This window comes from Rhincodon typus, chromosome 7 (assembly GCF_021869965.1).
Source record: "Rhincodon typus isolate 14 chromosome 7, sRhiTyp1.1, whole genome shotgun sequence".
NCBI lineage: Eukaryota > Metazoa > Chordata > Chondrichthyes > Orectolobiformes > Rhincodontidae > Rhincodon > Rhincodon typus.
This window is the reverse complement of record NC_063338.1, coordinates 74,896,665-74,915,822: the sequence shown is the minus strand read 5'-3', so window position 1 is coordinate 74,915,822 and position 19,158 is coordinate 74,896,665. Positions and strand designations below refer to the sequence as shown.

General features: G+C 40.7%; 1 long non-coding RNA gene across 1 annotated transcript in view; it reads left to right on the top strand.

Annotated features, from left to right (window-relative positions):
- Positions 1-18,773, top strand: part of LOC125483544 — a 45,877-nt gene extending 27,104 nt beyond the window's left edge. The window contains exons 3-4 of the long non-coding RNA XR_007262488.1: positions 10,746-10,778; positions 18,683-18,773. This is a non-coding gene — a long non-coding RNA (uncharacterized LOC125483544). The remainder of the gene's footprint in view (positions 1-10,745; positions 10,779-18,682) is intronic.
- Positions 18,774-19,158: the final 385 nt, after the last annotated feature.

Here is a 19,158-nt window from a genome sequence, read left to right as displayed (position 1 = left end):
ACAACCATGCAGACAAGGTAAATGATAGAAAAAAGTCATGAGACAGCTTCAAAGCAAGAGGAAGGGTGTGGAATAAACTTGCTGAGAAAGTAAAATACGCGTTTTAAAATTGGCATGAATATTCTGAGTCTCTGGACACCTTGAAATGGTGCTTGTGATCCTTTGCAGTACGCTTACCACAGGTACGGAAGAAAATCATCAGTGCTGTGTATAGAATAGATCAGATTGATGCTATGACTCTGTTTAAATTTGCTGCTCAGTTCTGTTTAGTTTATGAGAACAGAAGATCACAGAATGCAACAAGGTGTCAGCAGCACTCTGTTGGAGGACATGGGAAGAGGTTTAACTATGACTATGGAGTTTAACTATGATTTTAGGTAAAAGGGGTGGAGGAGCTGCATTACTGGTCAAAGAGGATATCACAGCTGTGCTGAAGGAGGGCACTATGGAGATCTCGAGCAGTGAGGCAATATGGGCAGAGCTCAGAAATAGGAAGGGTGCGGTAACAATGTTGGGGCTGTACTACAGGCTCCCAACAGCGATCGTGAGATAGAGGTACAAATATGTAGACAGATTATGGAAAGATGTAGGAGCAACAGGGTGGTGGTGATGGGAGATTTTAATTTTCCCAACATTGACTGGGATTCACTTCGTGTTAGGGGTTAAGATGGAGCAGAATTTGTAAGGAGCATCCAGGAGGGTTTTCTAGAGAAGTATGTAAATAGTCCAACTCGGGAAGGGGCCATACTGGACCTGGTGTTGGGGAATGAGCCCGGCCAGGTGGTTGAAGTTTCAGTAGGGGATTACTTTGGGAATAGTGATCACAATTCCGTAAGTTTTAGAATACTGATGGACAAAGACGAGAGTGGTCCTAAAGGAAGAGTGCTAAACTGGGGGAAGGCCAACTATAGTAAAATTCGGCAGGAGCTGGGGAATGTGGATTGGGAGCAGCTGTTTGAGGGTAAATTCACATTTGATATGTGGGAGGCTTTTAAAGGGAGGTTGATTAGAGTGCAGGACAGACATGTCCCTGTGAAAATGAGGGATAAAAAGGGCAAGATTAGGGAACCATGGATGACAGGTGAAATTGTGAGACTAGCAAAGAGGAAAAAGGAAGCATACATAAGGCCTAGGTGACTGAAAACAGACGAAGCTTTGGAAGAATATCGGGAAAGTAGGACCAATCTGAAATGAGGAATTAAGAGGGCTAAAAGGGATTATGAAATATCTTTAGCAAACAGGGTTATGGAAAATCCCAAAGCCTTTTATTCATACTTAAGGAGCAAGAGGGTAACTAGAAAAAGGGTTGGCCCACTCAAGGACAAAGGAGGGAAGTTATGCGAGGAGTCAGAGAAAATGAGTGAGATTCTTAATGAGTACTTTGCGTCGGTATTCACTGAGGAGAGGGACATGACGGATGTTGAGGTTAGGGATAGATGTTGATTACTCTAGGTCAAGTCAGCATAAGGAGGGGGGAAGTGTTGGGTATTCTAAAAGGCATTAGGGTGGACAAGTCCCCAGGTCCAGATGGGATCTATCCCAGGTTACTGAGGGAAGCGAGAGAGGAAATAGCTGGGGCCTTAACAGATATCTTTGCAGCATCCTTGAGCATGGGTGAGGTCCCAGAGGACTGGAGAATTGCTAATGTTGTCCCCTTGCTTAAGTAGAGTAGCAAGGATAATCCAGGTAATTATAGACCGGTGAGCCTGACGTCAGTGGTGGGGAAGCTGCTGGAGAAGATACTGAGGGATAGGATCTGTTTACATTTGGAAGAAAATGGGCTTATTAGTGATAGGCAGCATGGTTTTGTGCAGAGAAGGTCATGTCTTACCAACTTCATAGAATTCTTTGAGGAAGTGACAAAGATGATAGATGACGGAAGGGCTGTGGATATCATATATATGGATTTCAGTAAGGCGTTTGATAAGGTTCCCCGTGGTAGGCTGATGGAGAAAGTGAAGTCGCATGGGGTCCAGGGTGTACTAGCTAGATGGATAGAGAACTGGCTGGGCAACAGGAGATAGAGAGTTGTAGTGGAAGGGAGTTTCTCAAAATGAAGAACTGTGACCAGTGGTGTTCCACGGGGATCCGTGTTGGGACCACAGTTGTTTGTGATATACATAAATGATCTGGAGGAAGGTATAGATGGTCTGATTAGCAAGTTTGCAGACGACACAAAGATTGGTGGAGTAGCAGATAGTGAAGGGGACTGTCGGAGAATGCAGCAGAATATAGATAGATTGGAGAATTGGGCAGAGAAATGGCAGATGGAGTTCAATCCAGGCAAATGCGAGGTGGTGCATTTTGGAAGATCCAATTCAAGAGCTAACTATACGGTAAATGGAAAAGCCCTGGGGAAAATTGATACACAGAGAGATCTGGGTGTTCAAGTCCATTGTACCCTGAAGGTGGCAACGCAGGTCGATAGGGTGGTCAAGAAGGCATACGGCATGCTTTCATTCATCGGACAGGGTATTGAGTACAAGAGTTGGCAAGTCATGTTACAGTTGTATAGGACTTTGGTTCGACCACATTTGGAATACTGCGTACAGTTCTGGTTGCCACATTACCAAAAGGATGTAGATGCTTTGGAGAGGGTGCAGAGGAGGTTCGCCAGGATGTTGCCTGGTATGGAGGGTGCTAGCTATGAAGAGAGGTTGAGTAGATTAGGATTATTTACATTAGAAAGACGAAGGTTGATGGGGGACCTGATTGAGGTCTACAAAATCATGAGAGGTGTAGACAGGGTGGATAGCAAGAAGCTTTTTCCCAGGGTGGGGGACTCACTTACTAGGGGTCACGATTTCAAGGTGAGAGGGGAAAGTTTAAGGGAGATATGCGTGGAAAGTTCTTTACGCAGAGGATGGTGGGTGCCTGGAACACGTTGCCAGCGGAGGTGGTAGAGGCGGGCACGATAGCGTCACCTAAGATGTATCTAGACAGATACATGAATGGGCAGGGAGCAGAGGAATACAGATCCTTGGAAAATAGGTGACAGATTTAGATAGAGGATCTGGATCGGCGCAGGCTTGGAGGGCCGAAGGGCCTGTTCCTCTGCTGTAATTTTCTTTGTTCTTAGTTCTTTGTTTTACATTCTTCTGCCCATTCCTTAAAGGTAAAAGCCCACAGAGTGCAGATGATATGCATGACAGTGCACACAAATGTACAAGGAGCAGTAACAGATCATTCAGATCTTCAAGACTGCTCTGCCATTCAATAAGATTCTGGCTATTTTGATTGTAACCTCAAATCTACTACTGGTAACCTTTTGTCCTGTTCATCAAGGATTCTTGCACCTTCATCTTAAAAGTATTCACAAACTCTGCTTCCACAACCTTTTCAGGGAGAAAATTCTGAAGCCTCATGACCCTCTAGGAGGATAATAATCTCCTTAAATAAAAACCGAAAGAACTGCGGATGCTGTAAATAAGTGACCAAAAATAGAAATTGCTGGGAAAGCTCAGCAGGTCTGGCAGCATCTGTGAAAAGAAATCAGAGTTAACGTTTCGGGGAGGGTGACCCTTCCTCAGACCCTTCTATCCCTGTTCTGAGGAAGTGTCACTCAACCCGAAATGTTAACTCTGATTTCTGTAGACCGATGCTGCCAGACCTGCTGAGCTTTTCCAACAATAATCTCCTTAACTCAGTTTTAAATAACTGACCCCATAGCTCCAAAAAGTGACCACCTCGTTTTAGATTCTCCCATAAGAAGGAACATCCTACTCACATTCATCCTGACAAAAACCCTGAGGATCTTAAGTATTTCAATCAAGTTGCTGTTACTTTTCTAAACTCCAGCAAATAGAAGCCTAGCCTGTCCAAATTTTCCTCATAAGACAACCCCATAAACCACTATTTCAGGTTTTAGTCTAGTAAAATTCTCTAATGGGCGTATATGAAGCTGTGCCTCATTATCTGTTAATAGAAGAGGGAATTGCTGTGTCTAGAGGGTAGCATCGTGCCACAGTGGTTAGCACTGCTGCCTTACAGCGCGAGGGACCAAGGTTTTGCCAGGTGTTCCAGTTTCCTGCGGCAATCCAAAGATGTGTGGGTTAGCTGGATTGGCCATATGAAATTGTCTTGCCATATCCACAGACGTGCAGGTAAATGTGTCATTACGTGGGTAGGTTGGGTATGGGTGGGATGGTCCTTGGAGAGTCAGTGTAGGCTCAATAGGCTGAATGGTCTCTTTCTACACTGTCGTGACTCTATAATTAAATTGGAATATCTGACTAGTTTACCTTCTAACAATATGCTAAAAGTGCAATAAAAAAAACAACCATAAAAGTAATGGCATGCAGAAACAACTATGATGATTTAAGGTTGCATTTAATTTAAAATAGTTACACTTTTACATTTGAAGAGACAATGTCAGTATTGTTATCTCACAATAAAACAGTTTAAAATATTCATACATGGTGGAAGAAAGTGATGTCATCCATTGAATATGTGGAAATTCCTGCCCAATGAAGCAGTTGAGGCTACATCGTTGAATGTTTTTAAGGAAAAGATAGACAGATTTTTGAACAGTAAGGGAATTAAGGGTTATGATGAGCAGTGGGTGAGTGGAGCTGAGTCCACGAAAAGATCAGCCACGATCTTATTGAATAAGAGGGGCCAGATGGCCTACTCCAGCTCCTATTGCTTATGTTCTTATTGCAACTCGATTAGGTCTGATGTCACAAACTTACATTTTATTTGCTTGTATGTGTCTGATAAAAGGGAGATGGTGGTGCAATGATGATATCACTAGACTAACACTCCAGAGACCAAGGCTGATGCTCTGTGGACTTGAGCTCACATGGCAGCTAATGGAATTTAATACAATTAATTATATTTTAGTTTTATTAGTTTTTGTAATGATGATTATGAAATTATCATCAATTATTATAAAAACCCATCTGTATCATTAATATCCTTTAGGGAAGGCAATTTGCTGTCCTTACCTGGTCTATCTTACATGCGATTTCAAACTCAGAGCAATGTGTTTTTTCTTTATGCATTAGCGGGATGAGGGTTTTGCTGGCTCGGCAGCATTTATTGCCCATCCCTAATTGCCCAGAGGTCAGTTAAGAGTCAACCACATTGCTGTGGGTCTGGAGTCACGTGTAGGCCAGATCAGGTAAGGATGGCAGTTTCCTTCCGTAAAGGATGTTAGTGAACCAGGTGGGTTTTTTTCTGACAATTGACAATGGATACACGGTCATCATTAGATTCTTAATTCCGGATATTTATTCAATTCAAATTCCACCATCTGCCGTGGCGGGATTTGGACCCGGGTCTCCAGTTTGAGTTTCTGGATTAACAGTCCAGTGATAATACCATCGGGCCATCGCCTCCCCAATATAGTTGAATCATAACTGCCTTTTAAAATGGCCTGTGCCAGCTATTCAGTTCAAGGGTAATAAATACAGGAATTGCCAGCAATCCCCACATCCCATAAAAGAATTTTTAAAAAATCGACTGTACTTCCTAATGAGAAAAGACATCCAAATTATGACATCACAGGAGATGACATCCAAATTTGGCACCATCTCCAAAATGTCTCCATTGCAGTTGGTGGTGACTGAACAGCATAGGCTTGGGTGTGGTTTTGGTCTGTTCTTGGAACTGTGCCCACATTAAATATCCTTTAAATGTAGCATTACTTTCACATGTCTTGAAAAAAAAGGGTAGCCTTGTAAAGAATGGGCCTTGCCTGATAGTAGCAGTATAAAAATAACATACATGTGACAAACCGTTTTTGCAGATATTTGAAATGAAAAGTACAGCTGATAAACTCTTAGGCCAGATGTGATAACTTTCCTGAGAGTTGGGGAAACATGTTTGAGACTCCATGAAGTTCCAGTTTAGAAAACATTGTCAACTCATGGTCACTTTTACTCAGTTTGTTCTCGGGGTAATAGAACAAAGAACAGTACAGTACAGGAACAGGCTCTTCGGCCCACCAAGACTGGGCTGACACATGCTGCCTTTCTAAAATAAAAATTGCCATTATGCAGTCTGTATCTTTCTATTCCATGCCTACTCATATATTTGTCAAGATGCGTCTTAAACATTGCTATTGTATGAAACTCTACCACCTGCTCTGGCAGTGCATTTGAGTCACTTACTACACTTTCTGTTAAAAACTTGCCCCTCATATTTCCTTTAAACTTAACCCCTTCTAGCTTACACCTATGTCCCCTAGTAACTGACATTTCTACCCAGGGTAAAAGATTCCAACTATCCATTCTATCCATGTTTTTGGTAATTTTGTAAATTTCTGTCAGGTTGCCTCTCATCCTTCAACATTCAAGTGAAAACAAAATGGGGCTGTCTAACTTCTTCTCATAGCTTATATCCTCCAAACTAGGCAACATCCTGGTAAACCGTTTCTGTACCCTCTCCAAAGACTCCGCAACTTTCTTGTAGCATGGCAACCAGAACTGTGCATAATATTCCAAATGTGGCCTAATTAAAGTTCTGTACAGTTGCCACATGACTTGCCAATTTTTATACTCTATGCTCTGGACGATGAAGGCAAGCATGCTATATGCCTTCTTGACCACTTGTTTTGCCACTTTCAACGAACTGTGGACCTGTACACCTATGTCCCTGTGTATGTTGATGCTACTAAAGGTTCTGCCATATGCTGTCTACTTTCCTCCTGTATCTGATCTTCCAAAATGCATCACCTCGCATTTGTCTGGATTACACTCCCAATCTGCCATTTCTCTGCCCAACTCTCCAGCTTATCTATAACCTGCTATATCCTATGGCAATGCTACTTACTACCTGCAGCTCCCCCAATCTTTTTGTCATCCACCAACTTACTAGTCAGGCCGCCTACATTCTCCTCATTTACATATATTACAAACAACAGGGGTCCCAACACTGATCTCTGAAAAACATCACTCTCACAGATCTCCTGTCTGAAAAACACCTTTTCACCCCTAATCTCTATCTTCCATGACTAAGCCAGTTCTGTATCCATTTTACCAGCTCACAGTGGATCCCATGTGACATCACCTTAGTATCAGCCTGCCTTGAGGAACCTTGTCAAAGGCCTTGCCCATATAGACACCATCTTCCAATCTGCTCTCAACAAGTTTGTGAGACACCACCTTCCCCCAATAAAGCCAAGTTCATATTTTTCCAAATATGAGTAAATCCTATCTCTAAGAATCTTCTCCAATAATTTTTCTACCTCTGATGTAAGGCACACCGGTCTGTAATTTCCAGGATTATTCCTGTTGCCCTTCTTAAACAAAGGAACAACCTTGGGATTCTCCAGTTGTGTGGGACCTCTTGTGTGGCTAAAGAGAACACAGAGATTTTGTGCAAGGCCCCAGCAATTTCTTCACCTGCCTCCCTCAGCATTCTGGTATAGATCGCATCAAGTCCTGGAGACTTGTCTACCTTAATGCTTTTTTAAAACACCCAACACGTTTTTTAAATTGCCATGTCTTAGGATATCAACATACTACTCCTACTACTCCTGAGACTCACCATCCACCATATCCTTTTCCTTTGTGAATACCAATGCAAAGAATTCATTAAGGACCTCATTCATTTCCTCTGCTCCACACATAAATTTCTTCCATTGTCCTTGAGTGGATCTATCCTTTCCCCAGCTACTCTCTCGCTCCTCTTATATGTATAAAGTGCCTTGCAGTAAATCTTCCTTGTAGTAATGTAACACATATTTGAAACATAGAAATGTCTGCTCCGTTATGGTTCCAATTACTGTACCCATGGGCAATGTCTATAACAACATAGGTAGGCCTGCCCCACAATAGGTGCTGCCTGGCATTATGGCTGCTGTCTTCTTTCACATTTTATTCTCACCATCTCAACAACGGAAGTAGCCTTCTTGGATGTGAAAAATATTACAGTGATAAAAACTGTTTTTTGATATGCCTATCTCACATTTTTCTCAGATTATCTTTACACCCCTTTAGGTTCCTCTTCTCCAGTATAAGATATTATCCCAGTAAGAACCCCACCCCATTACCCTAAACACTGTTAATCAGCACTTGCAGCAATAATCAGCATTCCAATGATGATCATAAGTTGATAACTTAACATGATAAGTTAATATTAGATCTTGGAAATTGTCAACATTTGAAACAAAGTCAGTCCGAGCAGAGATCAGTCTCGGGTTTTTGACAGCAACTTTAATAAAATATAATGCTTGGCTCTTTGAAAGACTGCAACTGATGAAGAGTAGTGCAGGGACTAAACAGAATGAAAACACAATGGGCTGAACTCTTACCAAATGTTAGATTGAAAGGACATTGCTTTGCATGCCTTTGCTAAAAGTTTCCATGTATCTGCATGGACTATAATTCAAAAGGCTGACTCAGACATGCCAAATATAATGACTTTTCATATGTCAGAAAACTGCGCTTCTTCGGATTACAAACTCATTGCGCATCTCCAAAAGGGAGAGGTTAGCGGGATTTTGAAGTTCTTTGCACAAGGAAGCAAAGGGCCATGTACTTTAACTGAAATGTGTTTAACAGCAGTAAAGCAACGTCTTCCAAATTAAGGTAGATGTTTGTTCCAGCCCCTCTGGCCACTGATGCAGAATCCCAAACAGGAGCTGCTTTGAGGTCCTCCTTTTTAATCGTGGGGAGAGTGTTAAATGTCAAGGATGGGTTGAGATTCTTCCAAGCTGATTGATCTCTTCCAGAGGTTTCTGTACCAACATAAAAAAAAGTGTTGCTTCATGATCAACAATAATTTTTTTTACATACTTTTCTCAAGTTTACACGTATGGTTTACATTTTACACCAGTGATTCAGGTCAAATCCTTCCATGCTTTCTGGCTGTTATGAGGTTCAGAACTCCTTGGGAGCTAAAGCAGAACTCTGATAAGGATTATCAAAAGACAAGAGCTTTCTTCTTCAGCTATTCAGACTTGTGAAACAACTTCATGGAAATGTGACAGTTGATGGGTCCCTGGGAGTCACTGTATTTCTTTTCTCTGAAGAAAAAAGCAAAATTGTCAGGAGTTCCCACTTTGTAGTGTTATAGATACCTGTGCTCCTGAGAATGACAAACAGCATGCCTGGTGGTGACTCAATCTGGTCCCATTCATCAAGGATGAATTTGGCTGGGATCTGGAGGGCTTGTAGGGCCGACCAGATCAGCTTTACACAGCCAGGCAGACATTACATCATTTTTCCCTCCCTCTCTATTTTTAAGGAAGGGGGTGAGAGAGAGAGAAAGAAAGAGAGAGAGAAGACTGCAGAGTGCAGTTAAAGATTGCAGATTGATAGGTTTTGTTTTGAAAAAAAAAGGGATTGTTAAAACGTATGGCACTGCTTTGAAGTAAGACATGTCAGTTATGATGGGATGCTGGCATCCATTTGAGCTGTTTTGCCAAAAGCTGTGGGGCTGTACAATTTGTGGGGTTCAGTGGGGTTGGGGGAAGGCAGAGTATAAAATAACTGAAAGAAAAACAAAGGAGGGAAAAATGTGGATGGGGGGGGTGAAATGTCTGCATTGTGGGACTGAGACAGGGCAACTTCAGTGGTCTTGGATCCCTTTCATCAATAGTGGAAATTACACACTCCCTCACGGATACATGATAATTATACATTGCTGCACACAGGAACTTGACAGCGCTCCAGAAATGTGACAGAAAGATGCCCAGGCACCAAACACAACAGCTTTTTACTTCTCTTCTTTTTTGTTAGGTGGGGGAGGAAGAGAGAGAATCCTTTGCAGTAGTCGAGAGGTGAAAGGGGAGGTCAGCTGGTTATTGTGTGGGCCTTTGAATTCATCCTATTCCTTGTTTACCTCACTGGGCGCAGTGATATGATTTGTACAATACGAGGTCGCAACATGTTACTGGGGACGACAATTTGCTGATTCAAGAGGGCGATTGTGTCTGGTGCCAGTCAGTCGCAATTAGGAAAGGCATCAGGGAGGCCTGAAGGAGCTGCAGTGTCTTGGGCCCAGCTTCATAGAAATCAGCTCACCTGAAACTAATTGTCACAACAGAGTCCGTATGTAAATGAGCCCCGGGGTTAGCGTGGGAAAAGGAAAACTGTCGCAAAGATAGGTGACCTGCTGGGCAGGGGGTCCGTTCAGGGGAATTCTTTGTTTGAAGAGTAAAAATTGTTTCTCTTTGTTTAAATCCTGGAATGAAAAGTGGAGGGGGAAGAAGAATCACAGAAAATCCAGTGGTTTGCATTGCTCAGAGCATTTGTATCACAGCCAAAACAAGACAAAAATGCAATGGACTTTACTTTTTTTCTCATTTCTTTTTCTCTCTTTCTGTTTACTTGCTGCTGATAACAGAATGAAACATTATCTTTCACCATATTTTTTCATCTCCCTTGTTCTCACATAGAAATACTCTTTACCACAACCCCCATCAACCCTCCGCACACCCTACTTTGAGGAAAGTGTTTACAAATAGCTTTTGTAAGCTGCATTTCAAAAGCTTCATCAATAGCCAAACAGATTTTTTTTTGATACATCTCATACTTCAAAAGATATAACGTAGTGTCATATTGTTAAATGAAGAATGTGCCCAGCTAATTTTTTTCAGTTCTTCAGAAAGTGAAGAGTAGCCAAACATGGTATTGTTTGGTAAGGTTGTCCTATTTGACAATGATAATATATTGATGAACAAATGGAGGGAGTCTGTGTGAAATAAAGATTCTACATAAAAAGTGCTGATTTTATACACAATGTCAGCCAGCTCATTCCCCATGTTGATTTACATGACTTTTTTTTCTCTCTCCCAGAGTCTGGGCAACTAGCAGGTGCTTCGATTGAAGGTTAGTCGGCCACAACTGATCAGCAAATTTAACCCTAGGTTTTGTGGTGTGTTCATGTATACCTCTGTGTCTGCGTGTCAGTATGTTTATGTGGTTCTGTGTGTGCTTGTGAATTTAGTGTTCTTGTGTATGTTTGTGTGTGTGCATGCATGTTTGTGTATTTCTGTGTTCATGTGTGAATGCATGTGTTTCTGTCTTCAGGTTTGTGGGTGTTCATGTCTCAGCATGTGTGTGTTTGTGTGTGTGTGTGTGAGTGTTGCAGTGTGCACATATGTATGTGTGTTTCGGTAGCCAGCAGTTTTAAGAACGTAATTAATGGCTGTAAGATAATTGTTAATTCTTACTCCAAAGTCCCTCCCCCCATATCAGGTGGAGAAGGTGGGGGTCGGGGTAAAATAGGAGTTGGGGAAGTGATTGTGGGTTGATATCATTCATCAAAAGCAAAGAATAAATAAAAGGTATGCATTTCATCCTATTGCTGACTGTATTAAGGTTTTGAATACATTGCCATCTGTGGGTTGATCAAACATAATAATACCTCCTTGCATAAATTTTAATAATGTTTTCTCTGACTTTCATATAAGGGGTATGTTGGGAAATAGTGTATGAAAGTAATTTCATTTGAAAAACTGCGAAATGGGTACACAGGGAGTTGTGTCCTATATATGCAATAAATTAGACTGAAACAGAGCTATGATATCAAATCGCCCCTGTCAGATTACAGTTCACAAGTGGCAGTCTGACACCATTTGTAAACTAGAAGCTGTTGTTAGTGTCATTGTTCCAGTTCTGCATCCCAACCATTTCCCCATTTTATATATTTTTTTTTCCTATCGCTGTCTTTCCCTCCCTGCTCCCTTCATCTTAACTAAGTTTGGCAAAATAAGCAGCTCTTCTGCAGCAGCTAGGAAGCATTCTGCCGCCAACTCATCAAACTTTAATCGTAACTGCATCTTAGTTTTTGAATAAAGAACACTTAAAAAATTTAGATGCAAATTATTTTGCATTATTCATGCCCTAGGTGTCCTTGTAGATTTAAACACTTCTGAGGCCACCTTGATTCCAGTAATTACCTAGGCACTTGCTGCTCTGTCATGAATAAGGTATTTCATACAAGCAAAGTATGTGCCCGATGAGCTTTTAAAGTCCCTTTTACGCTGAACTTGTGTACTGCTTGGTGTGCATGAGTGAGAGTAACATGCAGCATGATCTGTCTCAGGTGGTGAGAGGCTGTGTCTGAGAATGATGTGATGGAGGCTGAGCTCTTCCTGCACGTGGTCACTCTCTTATTGCAAGAACTTGAGAAAAATAGTTAACATTTGCAGTCAATCATTGTAACTACATGTTGGTGCAATTAATATTTAATCATTTTAATAATGCTGTGTGGCTTGCTTTTATAGTTTAACATATTAACCATTCTTTTCTGTCATTTAGAACATTAGTTCACCTTTTCCTTTACTGAGGCTGTTAATTTTTTTTTATTTTTGTATAAAATGGATGCTTCACTTTGGGTACTGCTCATAGTTTCTTGTTCAGGATTCCAAATCAACATTTGTTAAGTAGTCAACTTTTCCATACCTCAATTTAATAAAATAATTAAGCATCTTGACAAGAAATAAGTTCAATGGACCAGTTTGAAATTATTTATTTGTTTGTTAAAAACTCACTTTACTGTAGTAAGAGGTAGAATCATGTTTCTGTCACAACATAGAACTAACATTTTAATACCTGTCCTTCTAATTATACACACAGTGTACTCTGCTGTACACTTTCTACAGTTCTAATTTTCTCATATAGATACTCCCATTTAGTTTTTCAAACTGATGTCATGGTTTTATTATCCCTTCCCTCCTACTGTCACTTTTAAAATTTATTTTACGAAAACTGTTAATAGCTGTGTACAGTTTAATTATTATTTTCTTACCACACAGTCAGATCCAAGTGTTCACAGCTCTCTCTAAGCAAAAAGATCTCCATGAAATGACAGAAGCAATCCGCAGCAAATGTAGCTATCCTGTGTTTTTGTAATAATGCGGGATGGTTTTGGGAACACATTGGCGTGAAAGTGGTCTGAGAACCTTGGTGTCAAGTCACCCATTGCTTTGGGTTTGTCTTGGCTGCACTGTGACTCCAATCTGTGATAAACATCTTACTGGGACTGAACCCTGTAAATGTTATTTTCATGCCTTTTATCACTTTTTCATTTCCCTGATTGGAAGGATAGAAGTGCTGATTGCAGGGTGCTGTCGTATGTGCAGAATATGAGGAAGTGGAAGAACTAGATAGCATTTATTCATTATGAAGATCCCGAGCAATTTTATAGTCTTCAAATGTCATGAAGTATCAAGCAGTCTCCAGAGTTATGTAACTTTCACCAATATCACCACAATAGTTGAAGATTGGCTGGTAAAGTCCAAAGAAATTCATGCCTCCATATAAAGCGTTGTTTCACAGTATAATTTTTCTTACTTTGAACTGCATTTAAATGTAAGGATGCTCAAAATTGTTTCCCATCTCTCCAGTTATTGTAGAATTGGTTGGTAGTGCATTAGTGACTGAGGGGGCATTTTTGTATCTCTATCAAGCGACTGTGCAATTGATCATTTTATGATGGCAACTGGAAAGTTATATCTGGCTCTTCCATCATACGAACTCTAAATAACTAAGGCTTGCTAGTGCACAATATTTATAGCTTTCACCTGAGAGTTGGCTTGGTACTTGTTTAGTAAGCCTGCCTACTCTGAAAATATCAGGAGATATTGAGTTTTGGAATTGAAGAAGATGAGATAAATGGGAAAAAATTGAGTTTTCTTATTTACATGTTAAACTCTTCCTTTGAGAAATTGGGCGCATTGACAATTGTTTCAGGTGCTTTGAGCAGCTATATGACTCTAAAATGCTATTGCATTGCACACTTGTGGAGTGAACTGAACCAGATAATCTTATGATCAGGGCCAGACAATCTAATGCTCAGGTGTTAGTGGGGATGCAGTGAATGCCCTTTGGAAGTACCAGGAGTAGGCAGATCATGATGGAAATTTAGATACAGTATTGATTTGATGCCAGGATGAAATTTCAGCATTCCAGCCTCGTAAACCTTTGCAGAGCTGAATACATGTTAAGCAGTAGAAAGGACAACTACCACTACATACTGTACCTCACCCCCTGCATTATCAGCACTATTTAAAGGCATCATTAACTACTTACAAGTTAGTTGCTGGTTGATTTCTTTTGACTGTTGTTATATTTGACTGGCAAATGTTTGGTGTTTTCTATAGTTGATTCAACTTTCAAAAGTTTTGCAGTGTTTCAGGTTTTCAGGATTTTTTTCTGAGTTTGTGGCTTCTGTATAAACCAGTCACTTCTGAAGTTGGGTGCATGAATAAGCATTCTTTATAATACAACATGACTGGGGAGAGGCCACACAAAGCAGAACAAGAGTCTAGAAAGGGAATAGGGAGCAGGAAGAGGGGGAAGAAGAGCTCTCACCAGGAGATCATATCTAGGTTGTGCTTCTTCAGTGCCTGCAGCATGGCTGATGCACTGCACGTTGGTCGAGCTCATAGGTGTAAATAGAACTTGTCCCCACTAACATGATGAAGTGGATGGGATCAAAGGTCCACATAAAGCCCTTTGCCACCGTGCTGGATTCTTCCATGTTCCTTGACATTGCCAGAAAAATTCTTCCAAACATACCAAGCATCTTGTACAGTTGTGTATATCCATCAACCTCCTTCTGTACTTACCCTATCACTATCTTCATTTAAGCCTCTCCATGTCAAGGAGATGGCACCTGCATTATCTTTTGTTCCTGCTCTGGCTGCAAGCCATTCATGCCCAGCAAATCACCAAGTACAGATCCCACCTCTAATCTATCCTTAAAGGTTATGCACGGCGTCACTCTCTGAGTTGTTGACTGCGAGTATAAAAGCCAGTGCTACTGCTAAATATGTTTATCACCATTCTCTTGGTGTTCTTCCACTGCATGTCCATGCAGGACTTTTTAAGCATTGGAAATCAGAAGGACATACAGTTAAGATTGTGGTGTGGAGAGAGTGGTGAAAGTAAGAGGTGCATATTTTCACCATTATCAATTAGTGAGTGTTGCATTAGGATACAAGAAGGAGGGTGAAACCTGGGGATTCCATCATCTTTGATGGATTCACCCCCAAGCAATGGTTGTTCCAATACAACCAACCTGGCCTCTTCCTACAGATGAGGCTTAGGAAATGAAGACTCACCTTCCTACTTTCAATAATCTGCTGCTGCCTCTGGTTGTACATTACTTGTCATACGTGGGAGGGGAGTGTGTCGTTGAGTGTTGCGTAATTTGTTTATCTAATGTTGCTGTGATGGATGAGTGATTGACATTGTTGTACAACCTGTAGATGTGCATGTGAGATTTGTGTGTAAAGGTGAAAGAGAAGCACAAGAATAGTAGGTAGGAGAAATTATTGAGAGAGGTTGTTGGTAAATGAGCACAGTGTGTATGATGATTTGAGCATTGGCTGTGGCTCCAGTAGTAGCTTGTAGGATAGGAGAACTGAAGGTGCATTCACTGACCTTGCCTACATGTGGGAGGTCATTAAATTTCTTGCGACACTACATCCAGGTCCTGGGGGGGGGGGGGGGGGGGGGGGTTTATTTCCTGGCATTGAACTTCATGGTTATTTACTCTCACTGCCTTTTGATTGTGAATCTGGAAGGCCTCCTTTTCCCCACCTCCCTACAGATTCAATACATTTCTCCTCCTTTCCACACCCTCCAGAGCAGCATTTGAAAACCTTAGACACTTTGCTCTCCTCTGTCTCATCCTTTGCCAGGTCACAACTCAGCACCTGCTTCAGTCACAATGCACCTCCGCTTTAAGAGATGTAGGCTAGCTTTAATTGATTCTAACCACTCGTGATATTGGCCCACTACTGATACAGCAGTCATGGTTAGTAATTGGCCCAGGCACAGAGGTCATTCAAACAATAGGCAGCTTGAGATTACTGGGCTGCTTATATTGCAGTTAACTAGCACAGGTTAATCAAGTATTGTTCTGGGGCTGCCCAAGGTCGCCCCTTTTTTGTGTTGTTGTTAGGCAGTTTCATGTGGTAGCATTAATCTTCCAACTACAGTTGAAGCTGGACTTCAGCAATTGCTTTGCAATGGTACATCTACATCTGGCCTCCTATTTGTTACTAAATGTATATTGCTAGATTTAATGCATTGAGGTTAAATTTCATTAGTAATAGAGATTAATACACATCTTGGTTTTGTCATTAGCTATTTTGAGTAAGATATAATTCAGTGAAGTTGAGCTTTGTAAGACATAGCAGTACACTATGGAAACAGATCTCTCGGAAATATCACAAAATGCTTCACATACAACAATTACACTGTTGTTCTAGTAGTAACTGCAACAGCAGTTTTACACACACCAGAGTCCCAGAAACAGCAATGAGATGGATGAAAAGATAATCTGCTTTCTGGTTCTGTTGTTTCTGGTTGACCAGAACACTGAGATAACTTCCTACTTTATTTAAATAGTACCATGAAATGCCTACCTGAACAGATAAATGGGCCACCATAATTGACGGAGGGGTAGTGTGGGGCAGAGATGAGATGGGATTAGTTTTGCATTGGGTTCATGATAAGCAAGGGGTAGGGTGGTGCTAAGGCTTCTTTTTTGAAACCTGGAAGAGCCATACTGCAGGCACAAGGTAGTTAAACAGTTAAAAAAGAAAAGGTTCCCTGTTTAAAAATAAGGATTGCCCATTTAAACAAAGAGATTAGGCAAAAGATATTCTCACAGTGCTGGTCATGAACTAACATTTAAAGAAACTTACCCTGAATAAATATCTGTTTCCGGCGCAGAAAACATTCCATTCATATCTTCGTTATAAAGTATACAATATAAGGACCATTTGTAGTTAGAATCCCAGAAATGATCGTATGAGACCTTCAAATAATTCGAGAAAATAAAATCCAGTTTGTAAACAGTTATTGGCACATGAAATGATTTAGTTCCAACAAGCTACATTCAATTCAAAGAGGTTTGGATTCTACACAAGTTCTTCTGTTTCGGGATAAATGTTGAGAAGCAAAAGGCAAAATTCCAAGGATAGAAGACTGGTGAGGTGCTTACATGATCATCAGAGATGATCGCACAAAACTTCAAAGATATCAAGATAATGTTGCAATCTATGAGATTGAGCTATGACTGCATCTTTTTTTCTTAATGATGGTGATTTACTGGACTAAATTTTATATCCTCATATTGTGTTGGCATGCAAGAGAAACATGAAAGATTAGCAATGACCTCACAGAGAATTGAGGTGCTGTTGAGGCTACTAAGTTCAGAAAAACTGTTGCAATTTTTTTTCAAAAATCCTTTCTTAGTTTGCTGCTTGGGATATGGCTGTTGCTGATGTTGGAACTTGCATTTAAATACAGTGATTGTTAAAAATGATGAATGAGAGACAAAGTGAACTCTGGAGCAACTGAATATGACACTGCTTACTGGCCTTCAGTTTCAACCATTCTGGAATGGTTCTGGAATGATATTCAAAGGTCTCAAACTTTGAATTGACACTTCTGAAAATTCAACAGTGGCTGTTGACTGATTATGGGAATTTGAATTGAAACTTAAAAATGATCTTTGAAGTTTTGAGTGTGTTTCTATTCACTGCATAAATGTAAGATTGACACTAATCAATCCAATAAAGGAATTCAGAAAAAAAAATCTGTTACTCAGAAAGTGGGGAGAACATGAAACCTGCTGCCACTTGGGATGGCTAAGGTGAACAGCATAAAGATATTAAAGGGGGAATCTAGATAAATACATGAGAGAAAAAAGAATGTTGAAAAACTGATTGCATTAGAAGGCATAAACTGGGAGGAGGCTCAAGTCAAGCATTAACCCCATCATTGTCCTATTGGGCTAAAGGGCCTGTTTCTGTGCTGTAAGTTCTGTGGAATATGATGGACAGTGTTTGTTGTTTAAAACAAAAATCTGCTGAAAATATGACACAAGCTAACACCAAGGGTTGACTTCACTTTACTCTGATAGAACTGAGTCTGGGTTACAATAGTAAAGTGATCTGCTTAATATCTTGGTTTCTGTGCAAAATAAGTTTGCAGGTTTGTTGTGTTGCTAACTCTACTTGGATGTAATCGTGGATGTTTCATCACATGACTCCTTGCCTCGAAATACCATGTCCAGACAAACAACCTCTTGTTATCTCAAATAACTTTACACCTCCTAAATGAAAATTTTCAAGGGAAAGAAAAACACTTAAGGCCCCTGTGATTTTCCTCCAGAGCTGCACACAGAATTGTATAGGAGATTAATACTTAATTTTTGGAGAGTCCATAGCAAACCGAGCTGTGCAGCAAACACGTTGTATCCATTTAGATGTGTAGATATATAATGGACAGGGAGGAGTTATCAAGCACTAAAATATCAAGTAAAGACAGTGTCCTGCGAAAAGCATGAAAATAAAGCTTAACCATTTCATACGTTCTACCCTCACAGGGCATCTAGCTTGTAAAAACCTCCTAACTAGTTTCAATATAATATAAAGGTTTTGGGTTTTGAATTACTGTAACGCATATGTTTGTTCTATGCATAAGTTAGAAAACTAATTTTGTCCTTTGTGATGTGAGGAAGCACAGGTTTATGACTGATGAATTAGGAACCATTTTATAAAGAGCAAGGCGTTGGGCTACTTTCTCATACAAATGAACAGTAATTGTTGGAGAAATCATAAGGTTTTTCTTTAATGCACAGATGAGCTGGATTGTAGCCTAAATGTTTTGATAAGCCTCCACTCTTCAAAGCACATGTGCGATATTGACTGAATGTGAGTTTTTTTTTAAGTGAAGCAGACAGAGAAAAGTTTTTTTTTCCCTCACAGAGACTACAACATCAGGACAAGGGTCCACAATCCATCATACCCTGCAGGCAGTGCATGGCTACCGGAGATGCCAGCCGGAGATCAGTAGTTCCACAGACTTGACAGTGAAATACAAGACGATTTATAACAACTAGGTAACAGCTTTGGCTCCAGCAGGACATTAAGTGGAGCTTCATGCTGAGGGGGAGAGAGAGTTAGATAGAGAGAAGCTGGGATGTGACTGACAGAGAAACATAAGTGTTTCTGCCATTCTTTGACACTACCCTCTCTCTCTCTCTTGATCCCAGCCACATTCGCACATTCCTGCCTTCCCAGCCTCATCAGGAGCCTGATAAGGTAGATGCAGTCTGTTCACCTCCCCTGTCCATAGAAGGACAATGCCAGGAATGTCTGCAATGTGTTCTATTTTTGTCACACCTATGTGTGGCCATCCATCTGGTCTTAATCAATCAGTCTCATCCCAAAGCTTTGTTGAA